This window comes from Sus scrofa, chromosome 10 (genome assembly GCF_000003025.6).
Source record: "Sus scrofa isolate TJ Tabasco breed Duroc chromosome 10, Sscrofa11.1, whole genome shotgun sequence".
NCBI lineage: Eukaryota > Metazoa > Chordata > Mammalia > Artiodactyla > Suidae > Sus > Sus scrofa.
In genome coordinates this window covers 36156149-36182953 of record NC_010452.4, presented here as the reverse complement: position 1 = coordinate 36182953, position 26805 = coordinate 36156149, and the positions used below count along the sequence as shown (strand labels likewise).

At 35.2% G+C, this 26805-nt stretch overlaps 1 pseudogene; it reads right to left on the bottom strand.

Annotated features, from left to right (window-relative positions):
- LOC100737365 lies at positions 4265-24991 on the bottom strand (annotated as a pseudogene).

The following is a 26805-nucleotide window of genomic DNA, read 5'->3' as shown; positions in this document are numbered from 1 at the left end:
ACAGTTTCTGCCCTAAACAGATTTTTTTTTTTTTTTTTTTTTTTTTTGCTTGCTTGCTTAAGTTACTTAGGAGATCAATAAGAAAGTGCTATACTAACATCATTCATATCAAAACAAAAACTCTCATTCCTGGGAATGTTCCTCAAAAAAAATTACCCAGTGGCAGAAAACAATGTCACCTTATTTGTAGTTTTAAGGACTTAACAACTGTACATCCCCAAATAAGCTCAAATCATATTTATAATGATAAAGAAAATATATTTAAGATTTTACATGTATTTTGAGACACTATACAATGTCTAACATTCTTTCTCTAAGGTTCTAAAATTTTATAAGAATGCATTGAAAAGAAAAATATTATATAGCATAACCACATCAGCTTAAAATTGGTAGAGATATATAAGGCATGATCTTGAGAAGTTAAGACAGACTTAAAGAAAAACAATGCAGAGTTCCCGTTGTGGCACAGTGGTTAATGAATCCGACGAGGAACCATGAGGTTGCGGGTTTGGTCCCTGCCCTTGTTCAGTGGGTTAATGATCCGGTGTTGCCGTGAGCTGTGGTGTAGGTTGCAGACGTGGCTTGGATCCCACGTTGCTGTGGCTCTGGCATAGGTCGGAGGCTACAGCTCAAATTTAACCCCTAGCCTGGGAACCTTCATGTGCCATAGGAGCGGCGCAAGAAACAGCAAAAAAAAAAAGAAAAAAAGAAAAACAACGCATGCTTTAATTTATTTATTTGTTAGTATATTGATGATCTATGACAACACATCCTTATTGCCCTGGAGATACTTTAACATCAAATGCAGTAAAACCTGAAAAAATTTTCAGTTTGTTTCACAAGAAACAAATTGTTGCAAATGTTTTTGCTCTACCTATTTTTATCTGTAAGATAATTTCTCTTGGATGCCCACTCTTAAAATGAGCTCTTTATTGAAAGCTAAAATATTCTCTATTGAATGATCTAAGACAATGGGGTAAATTCTCAGAGATCCTCATTTTCCACTTTTAGCAGCTGAAATAAGATTAAACATGATTTCCGTAGATGAATTCACTGACCTTGCTTCATTCTGCACTGTAATTCTTGGGGCAGCCAAATAAATTCAAAATTAACTACTGGGGACATTCGAATGTCCAATAAACAGGGAAAATAAAAATTTAACCTAAGATAGAGTCCCCAACTACAGGAGATGAACCACCAGTGCTTCTCTTCAACCTTCTTCTTTAGACATTCTAGGTGGTACAGGTTATCTTCACTGACGGCTTGTGAGAGATTGGCTATCTACCTGAGTTTCTATGTCAGGTGCCAGGATGTTGATTCCAAATGTCAGGCTGGTTTTTTTTTTTTTTTTTTTTTTTTCCTCCCTGATTTGGAACTTTCTTTTAAAACAATATTCAAAAAGTAATTTGCTAGAGATTTGATGAAGACTAACCCATATAAGGGTATTTACTTAGGGAGGAGTTCCCATCGTGGCACAGTGGTTAATGAATCTGACTAGGAACCATGAGGTTGCAGATACGATCCCTGGCCTTGCTCAGTGGGTTAAGGGTCTGGTGTTGCCGTGAGCTGTGGTTTAGGTCACAGACGTGGTTCAGATCTGGCATTGCTGTGGCTCTGGTGTAGGCCAGCAGCTACAGCTCCGATTAGACCCCTAGCCTGAGAACCTCCATATGCCATGGGAGCGGCCCTAGAAAAGGCAAAAAGACAGAAAAAAAAAGTGTATTTACTTAGTATGATTTTACATACATTAGGATATAAACCAATGACTAACATGAACATAAATATGCTAGAACTCTATGTTTGAATTTGTTGAACTGTGTAATGGTATTAGCAACTATTTTCTTGTTATTAGCACCCAAAGTAATCCACCACATGAAAACACAGAAACTTGGATCTGGTTGACTGGTTGACATCAAAGAGAGGGTAAAAATAGAAAAGGGAAAATAAAGTCAATGAAGAGCCAGGTTGCAGGTAAACTGAAGCTTGCAAACATTTGACACTTTTGCTATCACTTCTCCCTTCCTATACCTTTTGTGAACATTTTAAATAAATCATTCTTTATCTCTGAGCCTAGAGAAATTTTAGAAGACTTTTAAGACAATAAACCACATGGCTGCTACCAATCAGCTATAACAGATGCTAGGAAACCAATTTTTCCTTCCTTAGAAACTACATAAGCTGAAACACAAGGAGTAAGAGAAACTACAGTACAATGAATATTGCTGGGATAAGGTGGGAAGAGTGCTGTGTGTACTTATGTTTATGTATATCCTAAGCAGGTAAGGTAGATGCAGAAGAGTTTCCTGACTCTGACAGCAAATCAATTACTTTTATCTTATCCAAAGGCTTAAGCCAAGAGTATTTACAAGTTTCTATTATTATTAAAAAAAGGAGATTTCTTACCACACTAGATTCCACTTAATTATGAAATGCTGAATAGGTGAATATCAGGGGGAATCAGGATGAGACTAAATTTTGGCAAAAACTGAAAGGAGATGATACTGAAACTGTAGAGTCAAGGAAGATGCCTCAACTTGGTTTGACCAATTAGCCTTAAGAATTACATGATTTATAATCTCAAAGTTTCCCTCATTGGCCATGTACCTTTGTAGACTGTGATATCCATTCCTGAAAATTACCATCATCCTTAAGTCATTTGAAAAATTCCTACCTAAGCATCAACTTCTACTTCATTTCATCTCTTCTACTAAGTCTTACCCAGTCTTTCACTTGAAGGCAGGTAGGCACTCTCTTCCATTATGATACAGGGCTTTGTATTATTTCTCTGTTTGTTTATTCAAGCACATATATTAGATTTTAAACACATTGAAACAACGGATTACCCCATTTAAAAAATATTTTTCATGTGTAACGTGAGAGCTATTAAATAAAATATATGTGCATGTATCTATCTGCATGGGTATAAATGAGTAAGTAATAAACTAAGTGGGTCATACTTCTACAAGATTATAGACTTATATCAGTGATATAGTGGTTTCAGTTCCAGATTACAACAATAAAGCGGGTATCACAGGAGTTCCTGTTGTGGTGCAGTGGTAATGAACCCGACCAATATCCATGAGGATGCAGGTTCAATCCCTGGCCTTGTCTTTGGGTTGGGGATCTAGCATTGCTGTGAGCCGTGGTGTAGGTCGCAGATGCAGCTGGGGTCCAGCATTGCTGTGGCTGTGGTGTAGGCCAGCAGCTGTAATTCTGATTCGACCTCTATCTTGGGAACTTTCATATGCCACTGTAGGTGCATATGGTGAAGAGTATGAATACCAAACATGCCAAAAAGCAAGAATCAAGGGACTTAATTATTGAATGAATTGGAAAAGTAAAGCAATCTAAATGTCTCTTTTGAATGACTGCATGGATGCTGTTGTCATTTGCCAAGACAGGAAGCAGAGCCTGAGAAATAGATTTTAGAAAGAAAAAGAGGGTCCCTTTCATTGCTTTGAGATACCTTTGAAACTACCTGGACAAACAGAAAAAAAACATAAACCTTAGAAGGAACTTTCCCAGAGTCATGGTATAGAACAGAGGATAGGAAGAGAAGGTCAACTTTTAATCTTCTTTCATCCGTTCATTCCTTTTGTCATTCACAAATCATGATTCCATGTTTCAATACCCATTAGGGACCATATATATGGAGAGATGCATACACATGCAGGTTTCATCTGTGTTAAACCAAGGAAGCACACTGCTGATCCCTATCAGGAGAAAATTCCCCCAAATCCAGCCTGGTTTTAGTGTGGAATTTGCCCCATCTAAAATTTGCTTCAAATGTCAAAGTTTGGCAAGGACAATCACAACTGGGATTGCTGTGACTTCTTATAGACCCATCACTTAAGGTTTTAAAAACCCTACCTAGCGAGCTTGGCATCTGTACTGATTTTTGTTGTTATTGTTTGCTTGTTTGTTTGTTTTTAAGTTGGAGGGAATGGTTACATCTCTTAGCAATCTGCAGCTGAGATGTCTAGTCTGGCCCCTGTCCATGCTGCATTTGTCCAAGGGTCAAAGCAATGAGGGTGGGCCCTAAGGCTAGGGGTAGAAAGACAGTCTCAATGCTCAGATTAAAAAAAAAAAAAAAAAAAAAAAAAGACACACAGAAATAGAGTATCACAAATTCACACAAAATTTTTGGTTTCCCAGTGCATATGTAAGGTATTTTTTCCACTATTCTTTTGTCTATTAAGCGTGCATTATGTCTGATAAAAAATGTACATACCCTAATTAAAAAATACTTTGTTGCTGACCAATGCTAATCATCATCCGAGCCTTCATAGTGTCAACCTTTTTGTTGGTAGAGGGTTTTGCCTTGATGTTGATGGCTGCTGACTGATCATGACGGTGGTTGCTGATGGTTGGGATAGCTATGGTCATTTTTTTTAAATGGGCAACAATGAAGTTTGCCTCATTGATTTGACTTTTCTTTTCATGAAGTGTTTCACTGTAATGTGAACTGTTGTTCAATTGCATTTTACCTCTAGTAGAATTTCTTTTGAAATTGAGGCCAATCCTCTTAACTCTGCTGCTGCTTTAACAATCAAGTTTACATAATATTCTAAATCTTATCATTTCAACAATCTTCAGAACATCTTCACCAGGAGTAGATTCTCTCTCAATAAACCACTTTCTTTGATCATTCATAAACAGCAACTCCTCATCCATTAAAGTTTTATTGGGAGATTGGGACAACTCAGTCACATCTTCAGGCTCCACTTCTAATTCTAGTTCTCTCGCTATTTCTACCACATCTACGGTTATTCCTCCACTTAAGTTATGAACCTCTCGAAGTCCTCTGTGAGGGTTGGGATCAACTTCTTCCAATTGCCTGTGAATGCTGGTATTTTTTACCTCTTCTTATGAAGCACAAGTGTTGTTAATGGCAGCTGGAGTGGTCAATCCTTTTGAGAAGGTTTAAATTGACTGTGTCCAGATCCATCAGAGGAATCCCACATTATCTATGGCAGTTAGAGCACTACAAAATGTGTTTCTTAAATAATTAGACTTGAAAGTCAAAATCACTGCATAATCCATGGGCTGCAGAATGGATGTTGTGTTAGCAAACATGAAAACATTAATCTCCTTGTACATCAGAACTCTTTAGTGACCAGATGCAATGACAACGAGCAGTAATAGCTTGAAAGGAATCTGTTTTTCTGAGCAGTAGGCCTCAACGGTTTGCTTAAAATATTCAGTAAATCATGTTATAAACAGATGTGCTGTCATACAAGTTTTATTGTTCCACTTGTGGAGCACAGGCCAAAAAGGTTTAGCAATTATTATTATTATTTTTTTGGTCTTTTGTCTTTTCAGGGCCACACCCACAGCATATGGAGGTTCCTAGGCCAGGGGTCCAATCTGAGCTACAGCTGCCAGCCTACACCAGAACCACAGAAATGCCAGATCTGAGCCATATCTGCAACCTACACTGCAGCTCAGGGCAACGCTGGATCCTTAACCTCCTGTGTGAGGCCAGGGATCAAACACACAACCTTATGGTTCCTAGTCGATTCATTTCTGCTGTGCCACAACAGGAACTCCATGATTTAGCATAATTTTTAGGGGTCCTAGGATTTGGGGGATGGTAAATCAGGACTGGCTTCAACCTAAAACCACCAGCTGCATTAGTCCCTATTAAGAGAACCAGCCTGTACCTTTGAAGATTTGAAGCCGAGCATGGACTTCTCCTCTCTAGCTATGGAAGTCCTAGATCGCATCTTCTTCCTGTTTTGCCTGTGTTGTAAATCTGTTGTTTAGTGTAGCTGCCTTCATGGATTATCTGAGCTGGATCTTCTGGATAACCTGATGCAGCCTCTTCATCTGCACTTGCTATTTCACCTTGTACTGTCACATTATGGAGACAACTTCTTTTCCTAAACCTAATGAACCAATCTCTGCTAGCTTCCAACTTCTCTCTTGCACCTTCCTCTTTCCTCTCAGCTTTCATGGAATTGAAGGGAGTTAGGGCCTGGCTTTGGATTAGGCTTTGATTTAAGAGGAGGTTATGGCTGGTTTGATCTTCTATCCAGACCACTAAAATTTTCTCCATATCGCCAGTAAGGCTGTTTCACTTTCTTATCATTCATGTCTTCATTGAAGAAGCACTTTTAATATCTTGCAAGAACTTTTCCTTTGAATTCACAATTTGGCTGTTTGGAACAAGTGGTCTAGCTTTCATAATTTTTTGACTTTTGACATGCCTTTCTCACTAAGCTTTATCTTTTCTAGTTTTTGATTTAAAGTAAGAGACATGTGACTCTTCCTTTCACTTTAATACAGAGTCATTGTAGAGTTGTTAATTGGCCTAGTTTCAATGTTGTTTTGTATGAGGAAATAGACAAGCCCAAGGAGAGGAAGAGAAAAGAGGTTGGAAGAACAGTCAGAACATACATAATATTTATTGATAATTTTGTCATCTTATATAAGAGAAGTTTGTGGCTCCCTAAATAATTAAAGTAATAACATCAAAAGTCACTGATCATTCACCACCGTAACAAATATAATAATAATGAGAAAGTTTGACATATTGTGAGAATTACCCAAATGTGAGAAAGTGAGCAAGTTCTCTTGGAAAAATGGCTTTGATAGAATTGCTCAAGGCAGGATAGTCACAAACCTTCAATTTATTAAAAAACACAATATCTGCTAAGTACAATAAAGCAGAGAACCATAAAATGGGCCATGCCTGTACTTCTGCTAGAGGATTACAAGCTTATGATGAGTTTATGAGTTATATCAGGTATTTATTTTACATACGTCTTAGAAAATCTATCTATACTGGCAAACTACTGCCTATGGACCAAATCTGCCCTGCGGCCTATTTTGGTAAGTAAAGTTTTATTGGAACACAGCCACTCCCATTCACTTACAAATTGTTTATTGCTGCTTTCATGCAACAACAGCTGAGTTGAATAGCTGCAATAGAGACCACACAGCCCACAAAGCTGAAAATATTTACTATCTAGCCCCTTTGAGAAAAAAAAGTTCTGACCCCTCTTCGATAAAAACATGTCACAGAGGTGTAAATGCATTTGGATATGCGTGTAATGGGACATTCATCAAGAAGATATGTTTGCAGAGCTGGCTCACTGCCTTTTGCCTAACTTACGTTCCCTTTTTATTTATGATGCCTAGTGGGATATGTTTATAGTTTTCTGGGCCTTCCTCCCAAGTCACCTCTTTATGATCCACTGGCTCACAATTTCATAACTTGAAATTATAAAGCCCCTCTATTTCTAGGTTCTAGATCTTTCTGTGAGCCTTGCTATCAGAGTCACCATTAGTAAACCAGTGCACTTTGGATCTCAATTCCATCGTCAGTAAAGTGAGAGGATTAGATGGCACAATCTTGTACTTACTTCCAGGCAAGGCTGAGTTTGTCGATGTGTGACCTATGTAATCACAGTTTCATTAAAACTTTCATCTATAGGGTACACTAACATGGTCTCCTACACTGGAGCAATTTTTTCTTATACCTGGGCTCCCAGAGGCATCAGAGCATTGGGAAGCAGCTGAAACTAAATTGTTTCTTGTGGATTATCTTTCCACCACTTCACTTCTTTTCCATTTTCAATTTTTCTTCTCCATATTTTCCCTTCCCTAGGTTCCCCAAGCTCCTACATTTCCTGAAATTTCACCAGCCATGGGCAAGAGATGGCTTAATGTTCTCTTTATACCGGAAATATCTGTATTCAAAACAATCTTAGAAATTAAAAGATATTAAGCTAAAGAGATATGGCATTGGCTAAATGAAGAAACCCCAAACAAACTACATTCTGGTACTTGCCCAAGTTAAAGGCCAAGCCCAGAACAGAACTCATGATCTGACTGTCTCTCATCTGCTTATTTCAGTACTTCAAGGGAGGGGCAAGGTATTTCCAGATTTTTTTATAAAGTACTACAAATAGCAAAGGAGCATTCTCTGGTTATTTCAGTAATTTAAGGGAGGTACCAAGTTTTTCAACATCTTTCCACAAAGCACTCTAAATTGCAGTCTGATATACAATTAGCACTTCTTTCCTATTGTCAATGCTTCAAATTTAAATCACCATCATCTTGTATCATCATCATCACCAAAATGACAGACATAGTAATGGCCTAATTTTAACTTTGTAACTACTATGTATCAAACACTATGCTAAGTACTTTACATGCATCACCCATTTGCTCCTGTACTAGACCAACTGTAAGACTTTGCATAAGTAACTTAATCTCTTTTTGTCCCACTTTCCTCATACATAAATTAAAGTGATACATAATCAAAACGGAAACACATGTCATATCCAAAGCCTGGTGGAAAGTTCTCAGTGTTTTGTGCTGCATAAAAAATGACCCTTTGGAGTTCCCATTGCAGCTCAGTGGTTAATGAATCCAACTAGGAACCATGAGGTTGAGGGTTTGATCCCTGGCCTTGCTCAGTGGGTTAAGGATCCAGCGTTGCCGTGAGCTGTGGTCTAGGTTGCAGACACGACTAGGATCCCACATTGCTGTGGCTCTGGCGTAGGCTGGCGGCTACAGCTCCGATTAGACCCCTAGCCTGGGAACCTCCATATGCCACGGGAGCAGCCCTAGAAATGGCAAAAAGACAAAAAAAAAAAAAAAAAAAAAAAAACCCTCAATGCAGAGGTATAAAAATAGCAATTATCAGGGTCACAATTTTGGGGGTGAGGACTTCACAGAGGTCCCAGATCACTTGGGATCTATCTCTCCTGTGGTTGCATTCAAATGTTGACTAGAACTACATTTATCTGAAGGTTAGTCTAGAAGCAATGACCAAAATGACACTCTCAACTTATTAGTGAATTGAGGGTGATCACCTGGTAATATTGCCAAGAGGGCCAATACTTGGCTTTTTCAAAGTTCCTATTTCAGAGTAATATCTTTTAAATATCAGCTGTGTTCCCCTAGAACAAGTACCTTAACAGAACAAGACAGAAGCTCCCTGGCCTTTTACGTCAGAGGTAGAACTTCTGCCAAGGAGTGCACTATTGTTCCAAGTAGTCACAAGCCCAAACAGTATCAAGGAGATGAGCAGAGAGCACACTTCCTGGTGGGAGAAATGCCAAAGAATTTGGGACTCATAATTCTAAACCCTCCACATGATTCTTGGTAAAACAAAACATACTGATTATACAAGGACATCAAAGTTGATAACATTTAACTAGCAGACTATGGCATCTTCTCCCAAGCCAGCCTATCACCTTTTCTCTATCTGTACACCTCTAACTTAAAATCATAAGAGTATATCATCCAATTCTCATCTTACTAGTAAGAACTAAGATCTTTTTTGAGTTCTTCATTGAAAACATAATCCTAATCCAATTTATGACCTTTGTTTTTATGTTTTGGTCCCTTCACTCATTTTATCCATCTGCCCACTCTGTAAATATGAGTGTTTCTGTTTTGTTTTGCTTATCCAGTGTGTTTTGTAGATTTCACAAATAAGTGAAACCATATGGTAGTTGTATTTCTGTCTAACTTATTTCACTTGGCATAATACCCTCCTGGTTCATTCATATTGCCACAAGTAATAAGATTTTATTTGGGGCTAATATTTCATGTATATTAATACATAACATGTTATATATAATTATATAATATATTTATACATTATTTAAATGTATTTATTTGTATTATAATTATATTACTATACAATTAATATATATTACATTATTAATCTGCTTTGAACATAAAATAATGATTGCTTATAGCTAATGGGGTATAAAAATCACAAAAAGTCTAATTCTCTTGAGTAGCTTCTATACTACTTTTGTGGAAAGAACTGTAAAAATAATTAAAGAAGTATACAGAAAGTTAAAAGCAAGTGACAGAGGCAGTAATTTCCCAAGTTGATCAGTTGGTAGAGAGAAAGGAGTTTTTGTGGTGTGTGTGTTTCAAATTTGTGAGAAGGGCTTATTTAAAACCCTAGGGTAACAGGCTTTAAATGTGAAGGAAAAAAAGTCCTAGAACTACATAGACTGCTTCTCTACTTTCATGTGAAGAAGCCCTGCATTAGCTTGTGATCCAGGGCATGTGTTAAAATAGAGACACCTCTTTTATGATACACAGCCAAGGCTTATAAAATCCTGATCTGGGAGGTCTGTGTGACCTTTGCAAGTAGCACATTATCCATCACAGCCCTAGCTTTTATTTTGTGGTTGTTGGAGAAATTTTGAAGATAAAGGCAAGTTTGCCTAGGTGAACTTTAGAATGTTCCATTTATCTTGTGAGACAAGTTTTCATTAAATCTAGTACAAAGAAATAACAATACAGCAATTTCTTCAGTTTTACAAAATCTCAATCTCATCCTCATAATAAATGTGAAACTCATAATAAGCAGTTATGATAACTGGCAGCCCATGTCAATGCACAATTACATTGAACATTCTGACCTAGAGATTAACCATAAATTTTCTATATTCACATTGGCATTGATACTATGATCTTTGGATATGTATTTGTGGTACGATTTTCTCTTTGAGTCATGGAATTTCTCTGACACATTTTGCTGTCATTAGTACCAGTTTTTACCTTGCTCTTCTCCTTCAGTTCAAGTATCTGCTATGTCCTCCCTCAGTCATGCAGTCTTATGTTTTATTTTACTTGAAATTTTAAAATATTTTAAAATTTTTATTTAGGCTAGGTCATAAAATGAGAAAACACGCTGAGCCAAGCCATGGCCTGGAGCAGAAGCAGCTATCGGTTTTCTACATATGCCAAGATAGAGAACTGTTTGGTGAGGAAATCTACCCAGATTTATTTTTCTGCTGCAGCAAAGATGGCTTAATAAATTGTACCACATGGCACAAACTTGAACAGAGATTTGGAAAGCAGAAACATGAGACTTGGTTTCTCCTCATTGTCTTAAATGGTGAAGGAGTCTGGGGACATCTCTATTCTCATTTTTTATGCCAGCGACATTATTTCCATAAAGCAGATTTAGAATAAGCTCATTGGAGCTCCTGTCATGGCTCAGTGGTTAACGAACCTGAGTAGGACATGGGTTTGATCCCTGACCTTGCTCGTGGGTTAAGGATCCAGCATTGCCATGAGCTGTGGTGTAGGCCGCAGATGTGGCTCGAATCCTGTGTTGCTGTGACTGTGGTGTAAGCCAGCAGCTGCGACTCGGATTCAACCCCTAGCCTGGGAACCTCCATATGCCTCAGGTATGGCCCTAAAAAGACCAAAAAAAAAAAAAAAAAAAAAAAAAGAATAAGCTTAGGTTAATAAACTTTAGCTGGGGTAGTATGAACTGCCATTTCTTTCATTTTGTTTTATTTTGCTTTTTAGGGCCACACTCTCGGCATATGGAGCTTCCCAGGCTAGGGTTTGAATTAGAGCTATAGCCATCGGCCTACACCACAGCCATAGCACACCAGATATAAGCCACATCTGCAACCCACACCATAGCCCATGGCAACGTCGGATCCTTAACTCACTGAGCAAGGCCAGGATCAAACCCACAACCTCATGGTTACGAGCTGGATTCATTTCCACTGTGCCACAACAGGAACTCCAATCTGCCTTTATATTGTTAGAAGGAACAACAAACTTTCTGTGCTGTAATTTATCTGGGATGTATACATTTTCTGACTTGGCTGTTATTTCATGTACTCTATTTTTCAGTTCTAGGATTTCTATTTTTAATAGTTTTTTATTGCTATGTTGATATTTTCTCATGTTATAAGCATATTTCCCATTAGTGATAACTGAGCACAGTTATAATAGTTGCGTAAAAACCCTTGCCAATTTATTCTAACATCTAGGTTATTGAAGGGTCAGTCTTTTCCCTTGAGAATGGGACATGCTTCCCTGTTATTTTATTTTATTTTTTATTTTTCCTGTATGAGTAGCTCTTATAGCACCTTGGATATTGTGAATAATATCTTGCAGAAAACCTGGATTTTGTCATGGCCTTCTCAATAATATTTTTCAACTTTTTTTTTTTTTTTTGGCTGTGACCATGGCACACAGAATTTCCCAGACTAAGGACTAAACCTGTGCCACAGCGGTAACGAGAGCCACAGCAGTAACATGGCCAGATCCTTCACATTCTGAGACATGAGGGAACTCACAAGAATATTCTTTTTTTTTTTTTTTTTTTTTTTTTTTGTCTTTTTGCCTTTTCTAGGGCCTCTTCTGTGGCATATGGAGGTTCCCAGGCTAGGGGTCAAATTGGAGCTGTAGCGACAGGCCTACGCCAGAGCCACAGCAACACGGGATCCGAGCTGTGTCTTCAACCTACACCACAGCTCATGGCAAAGCCAGATCCTTAAGTAAGGATCCCTGAGCAAGGCCAGGGATCGAACCCGCAAACTCATGGTTTCTAGTGGGATTCATTAACCATTGCATCAGGATGGGAACTCCAGAATATTCATTTTTTTTAAGCAGACTAAATGCAAACTATGAAACTCATCTTTTCAATAATAAGTGGCAATTTCAGTTTCAGTTGAGTTCTTCTTTCTGGGCCGTTTGATGTTCATTTCACCCATGCATGGTGCAGGGCCCCACCAGACATCTGAGTAGTTACTGCACACAGGACTTGCTCTCACTCCCTGGCCTTCTCAAATCTGGAATTTCCCCTTTCTGAGATTTCTCTTTTTTTTCCCCCTATAGCTATAGTTGCTCTAAACTCTCTCCCCTGGCTCTTCAAACCATCATGACTCTGGTCTGCTCATTAGAGTTTTAAGTGTCTTGAATGATGCAGACTTGGGCCTGATCTCAGGATAACAGTCATAAAGAAATGAGAAAATACCCTGTGCCATTCTCTTTTTTCAACAGTTAACTCTCTTCTAGCTTCTGTTTTGCTTTGTTTTTTCTTTTATTATTCTCTAGTGCCTTCATGGAGTTCCCCTGCACCCAATTTTCAGCTGTTATCTTCAGAAAGGTTGTTTTGATAGGCGCTACTCAGCCAAACCAGAAGAAAAATCTTTAATAATATGTGAAATACAGATGGAGTTTTGTTATCTACAATTAATATCCATAATTGAATTAAAAGCTTATTTTTAATTATATTGAATATATTATTCCTCATATTCCAATCCTCCAACACTCTACTGATAGAATTTGAGATTATTTTTTCACAAAATATTCTTTATAAACTAATTTCTAGAACATTAATTAAAAGATAATGTTCATACTGGTAATTTAAATGATTTACGATCTGCTTCATTTGTAATCTACTCAGTATAAAAGATTTAAAACCCTTCAAAGTATTCTTTTAATTGACTAGGAATGGGATTTAAATTCTTTTGAGGTCCTCTTGATATGGCCCCTTTTTACAAGGAATTACATTTTAAAATGACTTAAAAATATTAGTGATTAAAGCTACATATTCTAGAAGAAAGTAAAGAGGAAAAAGAATCACTATATTTTGAAAGTAATCTTTATCAATTAGTATATGTTACATGTTACATATATGAGTCTGCTACCATCCTTCACAAAATAAATCCTGATTATTTTATATTAGTTTATTTCTATTTTTCATGGTAAGAGAAATGTGCTATAGAAAAAAAGTTTTATATTTCATTGTTGCTTAAAAATGATCAGAATAGAAGAAGGTTTTTAATTATACACTTAAATTCAGAAGAACATAGCTACTCTCCTTCTCCTCCAGACTAATAAAGTCTTTGCATAAACCAAGGATATTCTGTTGAGTCAATATGACAAATAAATTGAATTCATGCCCAAACTAATAAATTGCATACATTTACCAACAGTGCATGTACTGTTTCATTTCTCTTGATACATAATCACAATAAATACAGGCTATTTGCAATACAGAGCATAAGTTATCTAGAAAACCATTACTTATTCACATTGATATCATTTATATGAAAAATATTCTGTACAGTTTGAGCAGATCAATTTATTCTTATATACAGAAAAGCTAGTCATAAATTCTGTCTGTTTTTGCTTTCATGTTGAATCTTATATTCCTTGTATTCCCTAATTTAAATAATTTCATTCACAAAAATCATTTGTTGGCATATATTACTCTATTATTTACTATTCTTAGGATATGAAATAAAACATTATCGTCTGTTTGAATCAGCAGACATCACATAAAACCAGTTTGAAAAACAATCCCCAAAAACACTTTTTCTATTTTTTTATTTCTGTGATCACATTAAAGAATATGTATATTCATATATTAGATTTACAAAACAACATGTTGCACCTAGTTTACCATATATGTATTTTTTAGTATGTCTAGGTTTGAAGTCAAATAGGAGAAAGCCATGACTAGTCTGCTTGAAGTCAGTAAATCTTATTTCTAATATCTTTTTGCTTTTTTTACAGCATTTGTATTCACCTTAACACACAGCTGTAGACCCATGTAAATTATGACCGTAGTAAACATTTTTATTTTCTAAGTGTTATTAAGTTAAAGATATGTCAAAAACCAGAGGATCAAAACTAGTCATTCATTTTTTTATTGTATAGTAGATAGTTTTTATGAAGAATTGTATCTAAAGTAATTACATAGAAGACTCAAAAATTTAAGTAAAGACTTGAGAATTCTGAAGTAGTTACCAACAAACTAGAAGTATTATATATACTACCTTAGAAATCAAAGAACAGCTCTCTTATTTTTTTGTAGGTAATATATAGCAACTAATTGCATATATTTTCATCTTACACATAGAATCAGCTTTATCCCTTTGGGCTTAATAAGATTTTTATGATTGCATTTTAAGAGTACAATTAACTGTCATTTATTTATATATTTTTGAAAAATGAAATTTTTTTTAGCTTGTGAAAGAAGATTCAATGTGAAGATACTTTTTACTTTCACACAATTACCCTATAAAGAAGAATTCTAGACAAAGTAGTTTAATCATTAAATGCCGTGGTTGTCATTTTATCCTTTTATCTCAGCTAATATGACCTGTGTTTATTTTATTTGCTCAAGCTCAAGAAAGGTATATTTCTAGGACCCTCCTCCCAAACTCAGAGAATGGGCACATGTCCCAGATTTGACAAAGACATTTCAGGATGTCTTATAACAAAATATTTCTTGACTTTAAAACAGGAAGTTTTATAAGACAGATAATTTCTGGTGAGATTTTCTTCTTTGAAATGAGAGAAAAACCCATAGAGAATAGATCTGCCTGGTTCTGCTTTATTTAGATAAGGCATTGGTAGACAGTTTACAATATTCTAGTAAAAGCATTCCTAACTAATATATTAAATATATACGTGAAACAATGCTTCTTAGACATTACAAAAGAGACATCAAAAGGGCTGTGATCTCAGAATTTTAGTAATAATCACAATTAAAAAAATACAATTGGGGTGGGCTGAATCATATAATTACATAGGCTTAGTAGTTGAAGACAATCTTCAGACTAGAGTAGATGGTGAGGAAATCCAACGTTAAGCCAAGGATCTCACTGAATTGAAAAACTAAAGGTCAGAATTTGTGGAGGCCAAGATGGCTAGAATTTTGAGGGTGGAATATTGGACTATGATGGGTTCTCAGCCCTGCAAGTGGCATTCTAGTCTCCTTTGCCGTCTTCACTCTCTGGGAATGGCACTCAAGAGGAATATTTGAGACTTGAAGGTCTTTGTGTATTCAGTCAAGAAGATATCAGAGGATACTATGAAGGGATGACCACAGAATCACCTTTCTCATTTTGAGGGGATGCAATATAGACTCAGCATTTTGTGAGACACTATGGAGAGGGAACCTTAGGCACTCCTCCACCCCCTCTTTAGCATTGTAATTAAATTCCCAGTCAGCCTGTTATGGTGGAAGCTAAGAGTTTTATTTAATTCAAAAACAGTAAAATAAAGACATATAAGTTCTTCATCAACTATGCTTTTCAAGGAAGACATCACAGCTCTTAATTTGTGCCACTGCGAATTTTTCACAGTAACCATCAATTGTGAGTGAAAAGGGAAATCAAGGAAATATGGGAGCATGAAAGAGAGAAAAATGAACAGAGATCTAGAGGGAATACTCAACAAAGAAAATTTAAAAGTACTAAGTAGAAAGATTAAAATAGCTGCACTATGAGGGTAAGACTGCAAACAAGAATAACTTTGAATATTAGGTCAAGCCTATGTTGTAAAGAATAAGAAACATGCTCTATCATAAATGGACAGCTGGGAGCCACTGAAGCTTTTACATCCAGAGAGTCAACAGCATCGTGAAAATACAGCTTTAGAAAGATGTGCCTCTGTGGGAGTATGGTAAAAATCATCATGGAAAGAAATTGGAGATAAGAGGTTAGGAGATACTCTATGTCGGAGATTATCAGAGAAGAAGTTCGCATGACTATATGAAAGACAAAAATGAGAAATATTTAGGAAATATTTTGACAAAAAACTTGACAGAATTTAGTGAATTGACTTAAGAGATGATAAGCGAGGATAATAACATGGTCAGGGGTTCTGAGCCCAGAATAGTAAGGAACGTGAGGGGTCATGAACAAAAGTAAATTAATTGCTAGAAATTAAATTAATGTGGAAACCATGGCTATAAGTATGGTAGGTTTTAATCACATTGGTGATTTACTTCTTAATCAAAAGTAAACTAAGATAAATAATACTTTGGAAAAATGTGTAACTGATTCTACTATAAAGAGACTAAGAATTTATGATATTGGGAGCATAAATATTTACAATATATATAAATATATTTATATATTATAAGTATATATCTATGTATAACAAAGTGTGTATTTTTGTTGTTACATTAGGGCAAGAAAGGCCTGGGCATGTGTATTTTGAAAAAAGAAAAAACTAGATGAATCTAACACATGGCAATGATTCAAGACCTATTTCCTAAATTATCTTACTGTTCTAAAAAGATAAATCAGAGGAAAATATAAATAATAATATTGCCACTTGCTTAGAATTTTCTTTTATATATATATATATTTGATAATAAAGATGGATTTCAATTTCTATGTATAATCATTTAGCAGATAACTTGCAAATTATCAAATTGATTCAGACACTGTGAAAGTGAATCAGTCTGTCTGTTGCTTTATAAGCCAGTTGCAGACTATATGTGACACATTTTATTGTAACTGTACCTATTGATTTTATTTTGGAAACAATGACCTCCTGCAGGTAGATTGCCTTTGAGAACTGAGAACAGATTATGCGAGGCAGTTATTTGTAACAATTAATCGTATACTATTACCCTAATAATTAAATTATCCTAATTCCATATAACATATGCAGTTGGATCCAGCTCTTGAAAACTGATGAGGTACAATTAATCACGAAAAATAAAATTAGAGATTGGCATATGTGAGTTTTAAGAGGTAAAAAACAGAAGGATCTATGATGTTATTATGAATTACTGGTAAGAATTTCAATTTTCTCAGATCAAAAGAAGTTGTTTTTAAATTAATGATGACAGAAGGTGGGACAAATGGCAAAAAATAAACACGATCACTTTCAAATACTAAAGAGTAACAGGGACTAAAGAGGAACAGGGAAAAGAGGACACAACTCAGTGCTTTGATAAAAAACAAAAGGCAAAGAAATGTGACTTTACCAAAAGTAATTGAAATAAGTAGAAAAGCAAGATTTCTAAAGTTTTCATTTAAATATCAATTGTAAAGCAGAAATTGATAGAACATTACAAATCAACTATAACAAAAAATTTTAAAAATAAAAAATAAATATCAATTGCATATCCTTGTATCAATTAACAAAAGGACAAGCAACAACTCTGTTATAAAAGTATTTCCAAAGAGGTAAATTAATATTCCTTTTCTCATGACTTGGAAGTTTTCTTTCTTTACAGGGTTTGTGATTTGCTTACTTTTAAAAAAAAATCCACCTTCCTCAACATTTTATAAAATTTCCCATGTGAAAGCATGGGTGATGCTCACAGGTACATAAATTACCTGTTCAAGAATACACACACTCTTGGTAAGAATCCTATAAGTAAGCGGGAGTAAAGTGCATCATGGTAAATCCTAGGCATATGCATCTACAAGGAACAAATCTACAGTGAGCAATATGGTGTTTTTTTCCACCGTAATTAGTAATGTGAAATCAGAATATCAGATTGCACAGAAAGAGCAAAACACGACAAAATGCTGACAGGGACACATTTTATATATAAAGACATATATAAAAAGTTGAAAGTAAAACCATAGAGAATAACATCTAATGAAATAGGAAGCATAAGAAAGCTGCTTCAGTCTTATTAACACTGGAGAAAATAAAATTTGAGAGAAAAATCATCTGGTATCAAGTGAGGAACTTTATGTATAATAATAGGGTCAGTTCATCAGAAGCAAAATAAATAGGTATATATACAATAAATAATAGAGCTTCAAAATCATGAGGAAAATAATTTAAAAACAAAGGCAAAACCAGAAACATTGACAATCCTTGCTGGAGATTTTAATATCCCAATCTCAGTATTTGATACAACAAGTAGACCAAAAAAAAAAAAAAAAAAACCATCAACAATATAGGAGATTTGAATAGTTCTACAAACCAATTTGACCTATCAGACATGTATAAAATACTACAATACACAGCTAAAATAAAAATCAGTTTCAACTGCCCAAGGAATGTTTCTCAAGGTGAACAATATTTGGGGGAATAAAATGTTTCAAATTTCAGTATCTTTCATAATAACAGTGGGATTGCAGGACTATACAAACAATAGCTTATATTCTTTAATCCAGATGAATAATATCATTGCTGTTTGCGTAACTCTGACCACGTCTCTGAGTAACACACTCAAACCATATTGCTGAGTAAGGCATACAAAAATGCTCCAGGATTTTTGGTTTGTTTGCCTTGTATACTACTTTATTTATCAACTATGTTATTAGCACTATAATTATAAGCTTGCCTCAGCAATATTAAATCAATGCCTAATACTGGGAGAATTTTGTTAAATTCATAGAAAGTCCAATCTTTTACTGTTTAAAAATGTATTCAAATAAGGAATATTTTCATTAAGCTTTCTTTACTCTAGTGTATCTAATGTTATAATGTTAGTTATAAAATTATAATATTAGTTGTTCAACATGACTTCTGTGGGAACTGTAAATTATCTTAACTTAGCAATATTCACTTTTAAAGTTTTATTTATGATACATGTTTCTCTTAACTGTCAAATTTCTAATCTCATTTTGAATTATCCATGATACATAGTGATCATGTGCTTTTAATTCTTTATTAACTAAATAAGGTCTATGTATTTGGACATTTTAGAATCAAATTTCAGATTAGTGCTACTAAATTTTAGACATTACCTATAAAGGTCTAAACATTTTTAATCAAAATGATATTTTTTTCTATAAGTGTGTATTCTTAGAAGCATGTTAAACATGATCACTATTGGCTAAAAGGTAAAAAAAATACTATTTTTATAAACATCATGCTTCTTTTTTTTTTTTTTTTTTTTTTTTTTTTTTTGTCTTTTTAGGGCCACACCCACAGCATATGGAGGTTCCCAGGCCAGGGGTCGAATCAGAGCTGTAGCTGCCGGCCTACACCAGAGCCACAGCAATGCAGGATCCGAGCAACGACTGCAACCTACACCACAGCTCACGGCAACGCCAGATTCTTAACCCACTGAGCAAGGCCAAGGATTGAACCCGCAACTTCATGGTTCCTAGACGGATTGGTTTCTGCTGCGCCAAGACGGGATCTCCCATCATGCCAATTTCTATACTGGAATTAGTTTGGATTTGTTTAACTATTGGTCATTTGCTATTTAGCCCCAGTATCTCTTATTCTCCATTTTTTTTAGTGTGTGTGTGAGAGAGAGTTTGAACACTTTCTCTGTTCCTCATTATGTTTTCAACAAATGCTCAAAACTAGAAATAGATGACCTCTTGAATGGCTTCTGTTTATTTCAAAATGTTAGGTTTTATATTCTTAGGTTCTATTTTTGTATTTGCTACTTTTTATTCTCTGGCCTTGGTGGAACTGTTGCCAAAATACTTCTCACGATTTGAAGTAGGGTCTGTGTCCATTCAAGTGGAATAACACACGAAGCTAAAGGCCATTTGGATGCAGATACTTTTAATTTTGAGGCTATAGGGAACCACGTCTCCATACCTGTGACTCTGACAACTGAACTTCGCTGCTAAGAACAGATGTCTAGGGAAACAGTTTGCTCAGTGTAAGTGCTATGTCATAGCCAAGTGACAAGGACACCCAGGTGTAACTTCATACAGGAGATGTGCATGGATGTGTATTTTTGCATGTAACATATAGGGCCATTTGAGTTGCAGGACTATGGGAAATGACTATTCCTTAGAACCAAGTGTAATATATTTTTCGGACAGAAATACCTGATGATAATGTGCCTTTTGCTCACTTTAAACTAGTCTTAGACTTCTATTTATCATAAATAAATATGTGATTTATAAAAATCTTAGAAAAATGATTTTATACAATTCGGTGCACCAACAGATATATTCAAACCAGGACAATCATTGAATACATACAAAAAATACAGAAAACAGATGCAACGGTACTAAACAGGCTACTCAACTATCAAAATACTTTTATGTTCTAGATTGACTCAGACACTAATTATAGGGATACTGTTAAATACCTGAGTTGGGAAATCCAGTATTTATAAAATGATTATAATAACTAGACAGTGGAGATAGTAGTTATGAACAGAGCTGATGGCCTCTTCATGAAGATGTTGGGGCTTTGGGATACTTCTGGTGGGTTCTTAGAGCAAGAAAGGTGATCCTATACATCGGGATGATCCAATGTCTCACAAGAAATGAGTAGGATCAGCAGAGGGGACCCTGAGGTCAAACAGAAGTCACAATAACAGATTTCTCTTCCTCTTAATAACCCCACGATATATTATGATTTTAGACTGTAATACTGATTGAAAAAGAACACATAATCTCTAGAGATGAAAAAAAATGCTAATATTATTTTCATTATTTATTAAGCATTTCATTTTCTTTCAAATTGCAAGACAGAAGTGAAACTCTGTAGCAATATAACTGTGAAAATATGATCAAGAGAAGGTAGAAAGGGAAGAATAACATTGTGCATAACGACAATCTCTTTTCTTCCTGGCAGCATTATAGCACAGAATTTTACAAAATTATTAAGGAGTGATTCCATATATGTATAAAAAGTTCATCCTGAAGCATTTAGGTTCCAGAAACAGCAAAATAGGTTTGACATTTTTAAATAATATATCGTACCAGAGATGAAGAAGCTTTAATCATGTTCCACTGTATGCTAGAGTTTCCTGCTAGAGAGTGTGTCTGAAGAAGCCTCCCAGTGAATCAACAAGTATTCTGTGTTCACTATAAATTTCCTTTAAAATTGTTGACGAAATTTCTGGCCAATATCTATTTGGGGCTGGATTTTGTCATAATACCCTCTCACACGTGATGGTTCCAAAACCTCAATTATAGACATGTGAAATTAGACGGGAAGTCTTAATGACGGTGCTACACACATGGGGTGTCTTTTCATTCAGTGGCAGTGAATGTAGAAGGAAACCCAGGAAACATGTGAGTCTCCTTTTGAAAAGCAACCCTGAAAAATAAAACCTCAGAGGGCATTTAATAAAACCTCATTATTAAACTACAACTTGTTTTGTCTGGTACTCTAATTCTCACATCCCTGATGTTAACCAGAAATGTTTTAATTATAATCAAAAGAACACTGATGATTGAGATCAGCCCATCATGTGTGGAGAAGTGAAAACCTGGACTTAAAACTTTTTCTCCAACTTACTACTCATAAAACAGAATATGAAATTCATGTTTCTCATCTCATTTTAATTGGAGGGAATGGTTTGGCCTTTTATTATTTCAGCAAGGAAAATATCAGTGATTTATAAAATCATAGAAAAAGTATTATTCTTGTTACATTTTATACAATTCTGTGCACAGACATATGTAATCCAGGACAATCTTTGAATAGATATGATTTTATGGAAGGCAGATGAAACAGGACAAAACAATCTAATCAACTATCAGAATACTTTTATGTTTTAGATTGATTCAGACAGTCAAACACACCCAAAATAGGTCAATACACATTCAATTAAAAAAAATCTGATTTTAGATCTATTTTCTTTAAACATTACTGTATTAGTCTCATAATATAAGATCAAAGTGCTGACAAGAGTGAGTGAGAAGATATTTTAAAATTTCAGATCATCTTTAATTTAATAATTTGGCCACAAAATGGGTAACAGAATTCTTTTTACTTTTAGTATCTTGCCATTATGGAATGTTAGGGTAATGACCCCTATTTTATTTGTGTTTGCTGTATCTTATGACTTAAAAAAAAATCACTGATACTCTCATCTACTTTGCGTCTATTATAATCAAAAAATTATTCCTGGTTTTCCTCCTGACTTAGACTTTGGCCCAGTTTCTTTCAAGACCTTCAGTGTCCTGACATTTGAGTGTTTCCTAGAGCTTTGGTGTCTTTTTCATTCATATGCTTTTCATGACTTATGCTCCCTGGCAAATTTGATCTTCTCCATTATTTAACTTCCTTTTTAACTCTTTTGAGTCCTAAATCCATACTTGAAACACCCTATTAGGTTTCCCAAACCATTTCTTCTCCAGTGATCTCTCCTGATTGTTAAAACCACCAAACATACATTTCTCAATCCATAAACATGTGCATATTTCTTATTTCCTGTCACTGAATTTCTATACCTAGTAAGTAGGTAATTAATTAGGAAAAATATTCAGTGAATATTACCAGAGAGTTATTTTCTAACATCACAACTTATGAGAAACCAAATTCATGAAACATGCTAAAATCAATTTCACTATAGCTCTTTTAAATGTTGTTTGTTTGAAGACTAACCCATTATTTGGTTATAGAAAGATAACTGAAGATAAGGCAATCAAAACATGAAAATATGATCATTTATAACATATGAATTGAAATAATTTAAGACAGGATTTACAAATAGCAATGGGAAGAAATCTTCTCTAAATTACCCTTTTATCACACATGTAAAGCCCGTTTTTTGTTGATACTCCACTTACTGGGAATTGTTACCAAAGGGCTTTGGACTCAACTGTTTTTACTTGCTTCATAACTTTATAGTCTAAATGTCCCCTGATAGAATGGTAGTTTCAAACAAGTGAAGCAGTTTAGACAATTATATCTCAATGGTAAGGAACACCACATTTTCACTCCCTTTGTTCTCAGACTGCTCTCTAGAGCCATTTATAAAACTTCTTGTTATGCCTCTTTCCCCACTCTGGATATTTCAAATATATTCTCCTCATAAGACACAGAAGTCTTTTGCACTAGACAAGACTTTACCTACCTTTGCCTTCCACTGCACCTAGGATATTTCCTTATATGCTTTAGTGAGGTTTTTGTGAATGAATAATAATAAGCTAGTATGTCAAAAGTACAGAATGGTTACGAAAGATTTTCAAGAAGAGTTAGAAAGAGTTTAAAACACCAACCAGGTGTTTACAATGGCCTATTTCTTATTCTCTGCTTTGTCTTTTCTAATCCTTAGTCAGGTTTTTCCACTCAACTACAGTTCACTGAACCCTGCTTTCACCCAAGCCCTGATCAAGCATTAAAAAGCAGAATGTGCCCCCATTTCAGCTTCTTCTAAGTGACTAAATACAGTGGAACCCTTTTCCTCTCAAGCCCACTGGTCATTTTGCCTTGTTTATCCAACTTCCTCTTAAAAGTTTCTGCTAAAGTAGTGCTCACTTCTTCCTGCCTATTAAAAAAAAAAGTCTTTCCCATGTGATTTTGAGACACTTGCATATTCTGATAGAGCACTGCCCCCATTGCAATAGTTTTGCTTTTTTTTTTTTTTTTTTGGCTGCACCTGTGGCATGCGTAGGTTCCCAGGCTAGGGATCAAACTCAAGTCACAGCAGAACCTTTAACTGCTAGGCCACTAGGGAACTCCTTCAATAGCTTTACTTTTTAAAAATCTCTCCCTATCTAGGTCCATATTTATTTTTATTCAACAATATAAATTTTTTAAAATGGAGTAGAAAGAAAATTATAAAATCCATTTAAAATATGAACAATTATATAACATCAGATTGGAACTTTTGTTACAAGGAATGGAAGTTTATATATTTCAGACTGATTTTTCTACTGAAAACACCTGCAAAATCTTGAAAATATTTTATAAGCCTTCTAAATACTTCTAATTACCAATGGAATAGCGAAGATTTTTCTAAGTTAAGAAAGGAGTTATCCTATCCTATTTTCATATTCATGAAGATGTAATGCTGTCAACTTTTTTCTTAAATTCCTAAAGGTCTCAAAATGCTGTATGTGTAAAAATTCACATGTTGATTCTACAGTTCATATCCCCAATGGGCCATGTCCCCCTCCACTCACTCCATGTTACAGCTTGGTGTGAAATCAGTGTAGATGGATACTGTAAAATGATTCAATCTAGCAAAGCAGAAATGGCCAAGTGGTGTTAGTGGTGCAGTGGTGGCCTTTGGTGGTCATAACTCAAACAACCCCATAGAGCCAGCCCAGATCTATGACAGCAGCACAGCTACTCGAGCTCCCATGGCCAACATGCCACAAAAACACTCCCATCTGAGTGAAAACTCTGATCCTGCCCACTCCATGTCACAATTTGGTACTAGATCTAGGATAGATACAACAGGAGAAAGGATGCAGTCTTGGGCTGTGGCTGAGCAGAGCCACATAAACCTTCATAGGCAGCACATCAGACCTCTTTGGGGACATAAGCCTTACTTGTTTCATTTCTCCCATCCTTTAGGGCAAAGGACCCAGTGTGAGGAGGAGGAGAAACACACACTTAAAGAGGATGAGAGTCTTCTTTAGCCCAAAAAATGAGAATTACACTCTAGCAGCTGGGAAGCAGACCCTCCTGACAGAGCAGTGATAGTCATGACCTAGATAGCAAGTTGTGCTTCATACCTTGTGCAGCCTTTTGTAGTTCCAATACCAACCATACTCCCTATTAGTGTGATAGTGGTCAGCACACCCTGAGGAAAGATGTGGATGGCATCCATGTCACATCTAATTCATGTATCAAAAATAATGGACACACATAATGTACATAGGGATGCTCCCACATTAAAAAAAAATCCTTTCAAGATCTCAATAGATAACTGTTTCATCTAAATTCATAGAGAGAGATAGTAAGTAAATTTAAAAAGCAGAGGAACTATTCCCATTAAAAGTGTAAAAGAAACCATCCCTCCCACAAAACAAACAATGACACAGAAGTAATTAGTCTACAGACAATGAATTCAAAAAGTAGGTAATAAACACACAAAGTGAATTAATAAAGGGTATCAATATAAACATAGATTATTTTAATAAGGAACTAGAAACTATAACAATGACCAGATTAAAAAAAATAGATAATTCAATTTCTGAGATAAAAAGCAATCTAAAAGCAATTAACAACCAACTAAATGACACAGAAGAGTGCATAAGAAATCTGGAAGAAAGAATAATGGAAATTGTCCAACCAGAACAGCAGACTAAAAAACAAATTTTAAAAAAGAACATAAAACACGATATCTCTGGGATACTATAAAATGTGTCAACATAAGCATAATAGGGCTTCCAGAAGAAGAACAGAGATAAGAGGGTCAAATATATTTGAAGAAATTATGGCTGACAATATCCCAAACCTAAAGAAGGAAATATATATCCAATTACAGGAAGCACAGAGAGTCCCAAACAAGATGAACGTTAACAGACCCACACAAAACATATAATCAAAATGGCAAAATAAAGAGGGAATTCTAAATGGAGCAAGAGAATAAAAAGTAAACAGCCATTTATAAGGAAACCCCTTGAGACAATCAGCTATTTCTGCAGAAAGTGAGAAGGCCAAAAGGGAGTGACATGATACATTTGAAGTCCTAAACGTGAAAAATCTGCAACCTACAATACGCTACACAGCAAGATTATTATTTAGAATAGAATAAGAGATAAACATTCCCTAAGACAAGTAGAAAATAAAAGAATTTATCAATATTAAACCTATCATAAAAGAGATATTGATGGGTAATAACCAAATGGAAAATAAGCAAGAATCTATAGGAAAGGGAAAATTCCAATAGGAAAGGGAAATACATAGTAAGAATCAAAGATCACTTAAAGAAACCTGTATGTAGAGTTAAAAAAATGTAAATGTCACTGTAACTATAATAAACAGTAAAAGAATAAGCATGAAGATGTAAGATATGAAATCATAAACACAAAATGTAGGGAAGGGGAGTGAAAATAAAGCTATTTTAGAATGTATTTGAACTGAAATGGTTATCAGTTGAAAGCAACCATATATGATTATGGGTTGACATATGTGAATCTCATGGTAAGCATAAATCAAAAACCTGCAATAGTCACATCAAAAAAAAAAAAAAAAAAAACGGGAACCTCAACATATATGACCCCTAGTAACTCACAAATAAAAAGCCTGTAAGAGATAAAATAAACAAAAATAAAGGAACTACAGGAGAAAATCACCAAACCACAATGGGAAAAAGTAAGAAGAAGAAATGTTCAAAGAAAAACTACAGACCCAACCTGAAAACAAGGAACAAAATGGTAACAAGTACACATCTATCAATAATCACTTTAAATGCCAATTAAATAAATGCTCCAATCAAAAGACACAGGTAGCTGATTGGATTAAAAAAAAAAAAAAAAACAAGACCCTTCAATATGCTGTCACTTCAGAACAAATTCACACAGAGACTGAAAGGTGGAAATAAAAATATACTTCCTGCAAAAAGCAAAAAGCAGGAGTAGTAATATACATATCAGACAAAAAAGACTTTGAAACAAAGCCTGTAATTAAAGCCAAATA